General features: G+C 45.9%; 1 long non-coding RNA gene across 1 annotated transcript; it reads left to right on the top strand.

The window, feature by feature from the left end:
• Positions 1-352: 352 nt before the first annotated feature.
• LOC102384362 lies at positions 353-5,615 on the top strand. The gene is made up of 3 exons (XR_324505.1): positions 353-384; positions 3,900-4,098; positions 5,479-5,615. It is a non-coding gene; the product is annotated as an uncharacterized LOC102384362 (long non-coding RNA).
• The last annotated feature ends 3,305 nt before the right edge of the window (positions 5,616-8,920 follow it).

Below are 8,920 nucleotides of genomic sequence, written 5' to 3'. Positions count from 1 at the left end.
AGCAACTGATTTCTTCCTAAGAACACTGTCCAGATTTCATCTGTTATGGCCATAAGGAGGCAAGAATTTGGGGTCTTTTTGTACTGCCAGCTTAACTAGATTCAATTTTTCACAAGACCAAAAATTGGTGTGTAGCAGGGCACTAAGGTGCCTGCTACTGAGAGAGCAGGGAGGACTCCTCAGGTGCTGGTTGCTGAGGCAACTAGTGGGATACTGACCTACATCTGCCAAGCCAGCTGAAGGAAGGGGCAGGGCCTGGCTCCTATATAAAGCACAGGAAGGAGGCCAGAGGCAGTTCCCTACCAGCAGCCAAAGTAGAAGGAGCTCCCTGCCAGAAAGAGAAGCAAAGTGAAGCCTGAATGCCAGAGCAGCATTGGAACCCCGGTAGGCTTGAGCGTAGTTATAGCCAGGTGGCTTATGTTTGCATTGTAGCCAAGGGGCTTGTGTTTATATTACTGTTTGTTAGACCGGTGGTTTGGGAGAGGCTATTAGGGGATGGAGGAGGTCTCATAGGGGACTCGCAGTAGAGTGGGGACACCCAGTGCCAGTAAGGGTGCAGCACTTGGGGTGCATAGACCCCAGCCCAGAGAAGGGCAGCATTGCAGGGTGACCCCAGTGTGGGTGTGGTGAGCCCTGAGAAGGGCAGTGTTACTGAGAAGCCCCAGGGCAGGTGTGGTGAGCCCCAGAGAAGGGGGCATTACTGATGAGCCCCAGTGCAGGCATGGTGAGCCCAGAGAAGGGCGATGTAACTGAGAAGGCCCTGAGAGAAGGGTACGGAAAGAGAGTAAGACGGGACTTCAGAGAGCCTGAGTGCCAAAGAGTGTGAAGATGGAGAGAGGGACAGAACAATGTCCATTACATCTGCAAGGCTTGGGGCATGGTATTGGGGTGGTAGGAGCCACGCATAGCTCATAAGGCTTTGGAGTATGGAAAACACACTACCGTAGAAGAACTAGAGGTAACTGGACAACCATAGCCAAGAGGAAGGAAGGCAGCCTCCCTATAAAAATATATACAATCAAAGTCGTGGTGGGCGAGAATAGGAGGGTGCAAGATGACAGCTTGGCACAGTAAAGGAGGTGGCAGGGGAGAGCATGGCGACCCTGACATCCCTCCTGTCACATGGTGTTACCTCCTTAGGTAGTTTATATGCTCTGTTTTCATATGGGGCTCTGGCAATGCATCCCCCTCTCACTGATATACTTGTTCCTGTAATAACCAAGGTTTTTTGATGGTTGTTGGACTTACTTTTTCAAATTTTAATTTTCTACGTTCATTCTCTGGTAAAACATTAACCTGAGCGCATGTCCAGTTTAAATGAAACCATTGTTCTTTGCATTTCCACAGCCAAAATCCAGTCCTTCATATGGATTTTACTTGATTCTACCATCATCTGTATCTCTATCATCTATAAAAATCTTCTCTACTTCATCCTTAAATGGATGCTCTTTAGGTCTTTGTGTTTATGATCTGCAGCACATAATAAAATGGTTTCTCTTGGTGGAGTTAAAACAAGCTTTGTAAATGCAGCACAACATTTGGGGCCATGTTGCATTCCACACTTGCTGTATACCTGCCTGTTGGCTCTGTCTTCCTTAGCAATATCATTGCCAATGGAAAATTCCACCCTGTGAAGTGGCTTCTTACCAGTGGAAATGGCACACTGTGGGGTGGCTTTTTTTGGCCACGTTCTTTCATATCTACTACATGAATGACCCCTTTTGGTCTATTCAGCTTTCCATGCTAGACCATCATAGTTTCTGCTGCTCTGCTGTAATACAGCAGTCTGTCTTTATAAAATGGAAGATCCAGCCCTATTGAGAGAGTCTTCCATGTGGCTGCCTCACTCCACTTGTTCTCATTTTTCAAGTTCCTCAGTTTTCAAATTCTTTCAAGTTCTTTCTCATCTGTCATTGCTAACTCCATATAGGGTGTAGCATGACCCCTTAACCCTGGCTACTTGGATCATAGGAAGTCACCACCAAAGGGCTACAGTCAGGTAAACAGCTGAGCAAGGGCAAGCTGCAGAGAAGTAAGCAGCCAGGGGAACTGAAGTGCAGCAAGGGACTGCTTGGGAGCTAGCTACCTGGCCACAGGCAGAAAGGGCTTCCAGCAGGTAAAAGGGCAGTGACTCCAGCTCAGCGGCTTAAGTGGCAGCACTTGAAAGCAGAATGCTGCAGTCCAAAGATTGGTCCCTGACATCCACTGAAGGCTGAACTCTTGCTAGCTCAGACTGCTGGAGCAGGGAAACCCAGCAACACAGGTACCTGGGGAAGCTGCAAGGAGCCAGCAGCTAGAGGATAGGGTTTGCAGAGACCCAGTGAAGCCTAAGAGGAGATCTTGGTTTGAGAAATAGCTGGTAAAGTACTGCAGGTTTAAGTTGTGGCTATGATGTAGTTTGTAGGGCACAAGTTGGTGCTTGATGGGCACTCAGTGCCTATATATTGGCCAGGCCAAGACCCAGGGAGCTGGAGTAGTCCAGACAAGGCCAGGACTTGGTGATCAGAGAGCCACTTTGCCAGAGTCAGAGGCTTGTGGGGCTGGAGCTGTCCTGCCATGGCTGGAGGCCCGGAGGACTGAGTGACTAGAGAGACAGCAATCTCAACAGAGTCAGGGACCCAGCAAGTTGAAACAGCCTTGACAGGCCCAGAGGACTGGAGGATTGGGCGACAGAAAGTGAAGGCAGCTCCAGAGGGCCCAACAGTGAATACAACCAAAGTACTATCTCCAAGGCATGAGTGTAGTTATGGGGGGTGACTGGAGGTCACAATTATAAACTTTAAGGCAATTAGCACCATAGGGTCATGATTGGGGTTGATGGGTCCAGGAGCCAGTATCCAGAGTGGTAGGTCAGAGCCCTGAATCAAAGGAGACATTTTATGCCAAGACGGAGAGAGAGAAGGAGTCCTTCTCAGAACAGAAAGCTGAGCCCAAGGAGAAGCACGAAGCACTGCCTGAGGGCAGTCCCCACAATTGAATTTTACCAACAAGGTATGGCAGGAGAGACAGCAGGGTGATATCCTGAGAGGCTATAGTGGGCAAGTATGGCAGGATTAAGACAGTCACTAGGGGGCATCAGGACTGCTCTCAGGGCTAGTTGTGTCACATAGGTATAATTGGGTTCAAAATACAGGCATCGATAAATGAAAAGGCCTAAACATCAAACTTTAATGGTAGAGCCCTAGGCAACCTCTACAGATCTTTTGTTTCTAACTAGCTGCTCCCTAATTGAGGGATCATCACCCAATTGCTAACTTCCTCAGTCTCGTCTTAAGGAGCATCTCTAAATTATTACTTCAATCACTACACATTTTCCATCTAGTTGGCTTTGCAGGCTCAAAGGGGAATAAGTCAGTATGCATAATGGTAGGGGTTAAACTAGGATGCAATTCAAATCTAAAATGTAATAGATCTTGTTTCAGACAAAGTTTTTGTCCATTGGCATTCAAAGACATGATATGCTAATGACCAAATTTTTAACTTGATTCATGGAAAACTATGTATAGCAGCTATTAATAGTCAAGAGAAACATGTCTAATTCTCTATGTTGAGAATGATGCAAAAGAGCTGTTAGACAATCCAGATGAATGAGAAAGTGTGGTGTTAAAAGGCTAATTTCACATTTTCTCTTTCCCCTAGTATTTCATTCACACACACTTTTAATATTCTTGTTGCCTAAATTGTATATTAATGTTTTGGTCTCTGTAGCTGAAAGGCATAATTCCAATAATGAGGGGAAGTAAACAGAATGTTTGATGAAGTAGCTCAGCCACAGAACAACAAGCAGACTGTTTCATCAACTATGTTTTAACAACTGGTCTATAAAGCTGCAGCAATTTTGTCATCTCCTCACCAAGAAATGTATCTTTTTTTTTTTTTTTCATTGCAACATGCTATAGTATCAAAAGCGTCAAATCAACCAGAATGCTGTGAAAATATAATGTACAGCTGGAATAGAAAGTAAGTTAAGAGGAAAGCACAAAAACGTGATGTTTCTAGAATTATTTCACACAGTGATTCCATTTTTCCCCTTCAACAAGAAGTCCAGCATACCTACTAAATCACATGGAAACAGCCAGAATCAGCACTTACCACTAGGTAAGTGATACAATCTTCTAACTAAATTCTTTATTTTGTTTCTTACCTCTCCAGTATTTCACACTAAAAGGAAAACTAAACTGAAAGTCTTCGTGTTACGTACCTGAGTCTTTAGAAGATATTTTTATCCCCAGAATCTGCCTCCCCCCTGAGTCTAAGGATAGCACTGACTATTCAAAGTGAAGGGAGGAAATTAGGAAACTATTTTTTAAAGGGATTGGGATAGTCCATGAAGCGCTGCATATTTATCATTTGTAATATTTCCTTCCTGGATGTGGAGAAGGTTGTTTGATAATTTGAAGAATCCAATTAAATTAATTAGACATTCTCTGTGATTTTTAAGGCAAAAAAATTGAACAAGTTTAAGTAGTAACAAGCCATTGAGATGAATTTCAAGTCAAGGAAGGAGAGGGTTTACAAATCTAAAAAGTGAGAAATGAGTAAGGGTTCCTTTAAGTCAAAACTTAAACATTCTCTTTCCATTTCCTTTCATATCTGTTTCATTGTAATATATATTTTTGTTCTTACCAATAACATCTCTCTATTCTGGCCTTTAACTAAAATAGCTAACTATAATCTGTTGTGATCTAATATATGTATGGCCTGTTCAGTATAGTCCATGGTCACTATAAAATTCAATTTTTGCTTATTGTATAGGAATGCAGGCTGGATATTTAATGTTCAGTGACACAGTGTGAGATGAACAAGATCAAGCAAAGTAAAAAAGAATATAACAGATGCCAATACATAGAAACATATGGCCGTGTTAGTTTTCACTGATATCTAGGACATTTTAAGAGTGAAAGGGAGCTAGCTGGAAAATAGTCTCATTCTGTTAATTGTCCTTTGTTTAGTTCACTAATTGCTTACTATGTTCCCCAAGTTCAGATAGTTTAGGTCATAACTGAGCAGCTGCATAATTTCCTATTTTGCTGTATATACATCCAATATGCATGTATATTTAAGAAAATTCTCCAGGAAGTGTTTCTTTCACTGACCTGGCCCCTTCATTCTGGTAGTTATCCGTACACACATTCCACACTGGGGTGGGCCCAGCCTCTGAGACTTTTGACCAGAGACTTTTTTACCACAGCAGAACAATTTGATTCTGATTCAAAAGCGGGGAAAAAAGGACATCAAAGGCAACTGGTAATAGACTTAATGGCCAGGTACAGATATTGCACTTTTACTAGTATAAGTGATTGGAAACTGGTTTATACTTGTAACAGAACAGCACACACAGACTAACTTAAAAATGGTGGAGCCCACTATAAGTTTCACCCCCTACCAAAAGACAAACATGTATTCTGTTCAGTACTGATGTACTATGCCCCTTATAGAAAACTGCCTAACTTAGATTGATTCCATACTTTTTTTTAGTGCCTGTATTTAGCCAAGAAGCCTTAGTGGTGTCTTCCACAAGTTTAAAATGGCCATAGGAGCAACCATTATTCTATCACTGTGACAGCCAGTCTGGCTAACATCTCTCAACCAGCAGGATGCTTACTTTTTGTCACCCACACTTAACAGGTCAGACCTACATTTTATTAGGATGCATGACTAACTGGTATTGGGGCCTCCCTTTTGGTCTATTTACTGTTCCATGCATCTCCACCAGGTGTCCTTATGGTAGTGGCTGTGCATATAATGAAAGATTGCAACCCCAAGGTTCCTTACTTGAACAACTACTTGATTAAAAAACCCCCACAGATAAAAGATGTATTCACCAGCTTCTAAACATGAAAGGCATCTTCCATTCATTGAGTTTCATGGTACATTATCAAAACTCAATCCAAACTGTATTTTGTTTCCTGGACTGCACAGGGACCAAGGTGCATTTCCCATACAAGCGACTCTCCTATGCAAGCCATCAGGAGACTGATCCTTGTGCTAGAAGAGCACCCAAGAACTTGAGTACAGTTGGACTTCTTCCTCCTCAGGCATAGGGCATCTTGAATCTTCAGGTCACTACATACAAGACTACCATGCAAAGGATTGCAGACTAGGCTATAACTTAACTACCTCCTGGGAAGGACAGTTTGGGATGAAAATAATGGATCTTGATAGGGTCCAAGTATCATTGCCCTTGGATGGGACCAAAAAAATATCAGCCTTGTCCACCTCACTGGTGGCAGCCACCTTGTAAAATGATTGGGGAGTACATACTGATAATCTGCAGGTCCATGGCATATAATCATCTCAGGAAATATCTCATAAAAGTGCACCAGGATACCATGCATCTTGGTGGCCAGTTTTGTGGCCTCTGACCTCCCCTACAGCCACATTCATGCCTCACAGGTGTTACCTGCTGATTGTTGAGATGGGCCCCTGGCCCCAGTCCAAGGTCTGGACCTTTCAGCTCTCTGTGTTGTTAAGAGTCTTAGCAGGGTCTCAGTCTCAGTCTATACAGCCCTTTCATGGCCCTAGGTTTCACCTTTCTTGGGCCCCAGATATCCCTTTTCAGGTCCAGTATTCACCCCTCCAGGGATCTCAAAGTCTCCAAATGCTCTCATGCTCACAGGCATCCAAATGGGACCTCCTTACTCACCTGCTAGTCCTGGCTCAAACCACTAGTCTACACTATAAACAAAAGTATAAGCCTGCTGGCTGTGACACAAATTGCCCCATACTATGTCTGAACATAAATATCTTTGGTGGTGCAACCAAACCTGCCCCTATGCTGGTCATCTGGCCACTGGGGGCTTGGAGAAGTGGTGGCAGTGTGGGTATGGGGAAAGCCCTCTTCAGGGAAGGCAGGGTCAGGTGATACTGAGAAGCAGCTTTTCCAACAGGGCTGTCCTCCACTATGTGACCCAGGACAAAGTGGGAGGAAGTATAAACAAACTATGCTGTCCTGGGAAGTTGTAGGGCACAGGTCTGGCTAGGGCAAGGAGGGCCACAGGGACACTTGTTGAGGGCTCCTTGGAGCTCATCTCAGCACAGGTGGTGGCTGAGCAAGAGGGCTCCCAGATGCCTGCAATAGACTGGTCCTGGTAAGAAGGCAGGGGAGGACCTACTCATATCTGAATGGCATATGTGCAGAGAAGGGCACAGGAGAGCATGGTGGTGCCATGTCACTCGGTTTCAAGGAGGCAGGGCATGGTGGCGGTAGTTTGCAGATGATCAATCTCAGTGCTGCCACCATTTCTTCCTTCCCCCACACCTCCAGCTGCAGTGTGTGCACAGCTTCCAGCTTCTGGGGATCTTTGCCAGGACTGAATGTCTGCAAACTGCCATTGCCACAGCTTGTCTGTGCCCCAGGAACACAGCTGTGCCATGCTCTGCTGCACCCTGCTCTGCGTCCTGCTCTGCACATACATGGTGCCTACCAGCTTAAAATATATTTAGAAGAAAAAAGTAAAGTATCATTGTCACACAATTCTACCACCCTTGTGGCACACTAGTGTCCTGCAGCACACCCTTTGGGAATTACTGGTTTACTGTGTACTTTCCTTCTCAATTCCATTAACTCTGTGAATCACCACAAAGATACAGTAGAACTGAACACAAGTCAACCTGATCACATTAGCCTGGTCCAGGCAAGACCTCCTATGCTTATCAGTACAGGATTCCTGTTTTTCTGCTTCCTTGCTCTCTTAAGGCAGTATTAGGGTACACCACCTGTACCCATGCTTGCTTCAATTTACTTGTCAAATGCTGGTGGATGGCTTTTGCAGCTAGAGTGTATTTTTGCACTCCTGTTATGAATGTCTTGATCAGAGGTGGGCAATATATGGCCTGCAGGCTAGATACAGCCTGCCAAGTATTCTATCTGGTCCATGGTGGGTCCCTTGGCCCTGCTCAGCTCAGGTGTGAGGGGCAGCCTAGGCTGTGGTACCTTCAGTCAGTCCTGCTGTCCCTAGGTACAGAGGTGCCACCTGTCATTGTTCATGGCTTTTGGGCATGCTGGTAGCTGTAGTCCACAGAGTTGGATGGCATGGTGGCAGGGAGGAAGGGGGGACAGGCAGTGTGGCGGCTGGATTTGACTTCCTGGTTGCCCCCATGGTGACAGCTTGGTGTGCCTTCAAATTTCTGGCTGCCACTGTCAGTGTCTCTGCTGCTGCTTCTGGGCCCAGCCCATCCACCCCACAGCTACCACTGGGGGCTAACCTGATGGAGTGGCAGACAGGGTCTCTATGGAGACTGACCCAGACCCCTGTGGGCAGGGAATGCTCAGATGGGATGGGGCTGTGGGTGGGCAAAGAGCAGTGCCCAGGAATGAGATGGGTGGGTGGGCCTGAAGTCAGGGCTAGGGCCATGATTGTGAGGCAGTGACAACACAGGACCAGAGAAGCAATCCACTCCCCACCCATCCCTGTGATGGGTTCTGATTCCTAGGGCATGGGGCTGGCTGCAGCCTGCAGAACTGATGACTGTTACAGGAACATATGGGGAGTGGATCACATCTCTTCCCTGGGTCCTCAGCCTCCCAAACTTGCAGTGCAGGGAGAATATTAGACCCCTGGATATCCAGGGGTCTAAAAAAAGTGAAGTATAAAAAAGCAGGGCAGGGCATGGTCCCCGACTGTGCTCTGAGGCAACCGGAGGCTGGGTCCTCCAAACAGATGCTCTGGCTGCCACAGCATCTCTATGGTTGCTCCTAGCCCTGGTGCTGAAATACGCAGTCGGCTAGAAAAAAAGCAGAAGCTTTTATTTCCCATTTTTTTTTTCTGTTCTTTTTCTGGTGTTTTTTCTTTTTAAGTGACTGTGCCTGAGGTTGTGGGGGTAGTCTTGTGGGCCTAGGGGTTCAAGTTGGGGGGTGAAGCTGGGTGGGGAAGCCATTGGGGGGCCTGGGGGGGTGGGCCTGGGTGGGGCAGCCCAG

This window comes from Alligator sinensis, unplaced genomic scaffold, assembly GCF_000455745.1.
Source record: "Alligator sinensis unplaced genomic scaffold, ASM45574v1 scaffold270_1, whole genome shotgun sequence".
NCBI classification, from domain to species: Eukaryota; Metazoa; Chordata; order Crocodylia; family Alligatoridae; genus Alligator; species Alligator sinensis.
The sequence above is the reverse complement of the archived record's forward strand: the minus strand, read 5'-3'. Positions and strand labels throughout refer to the sequence as shown.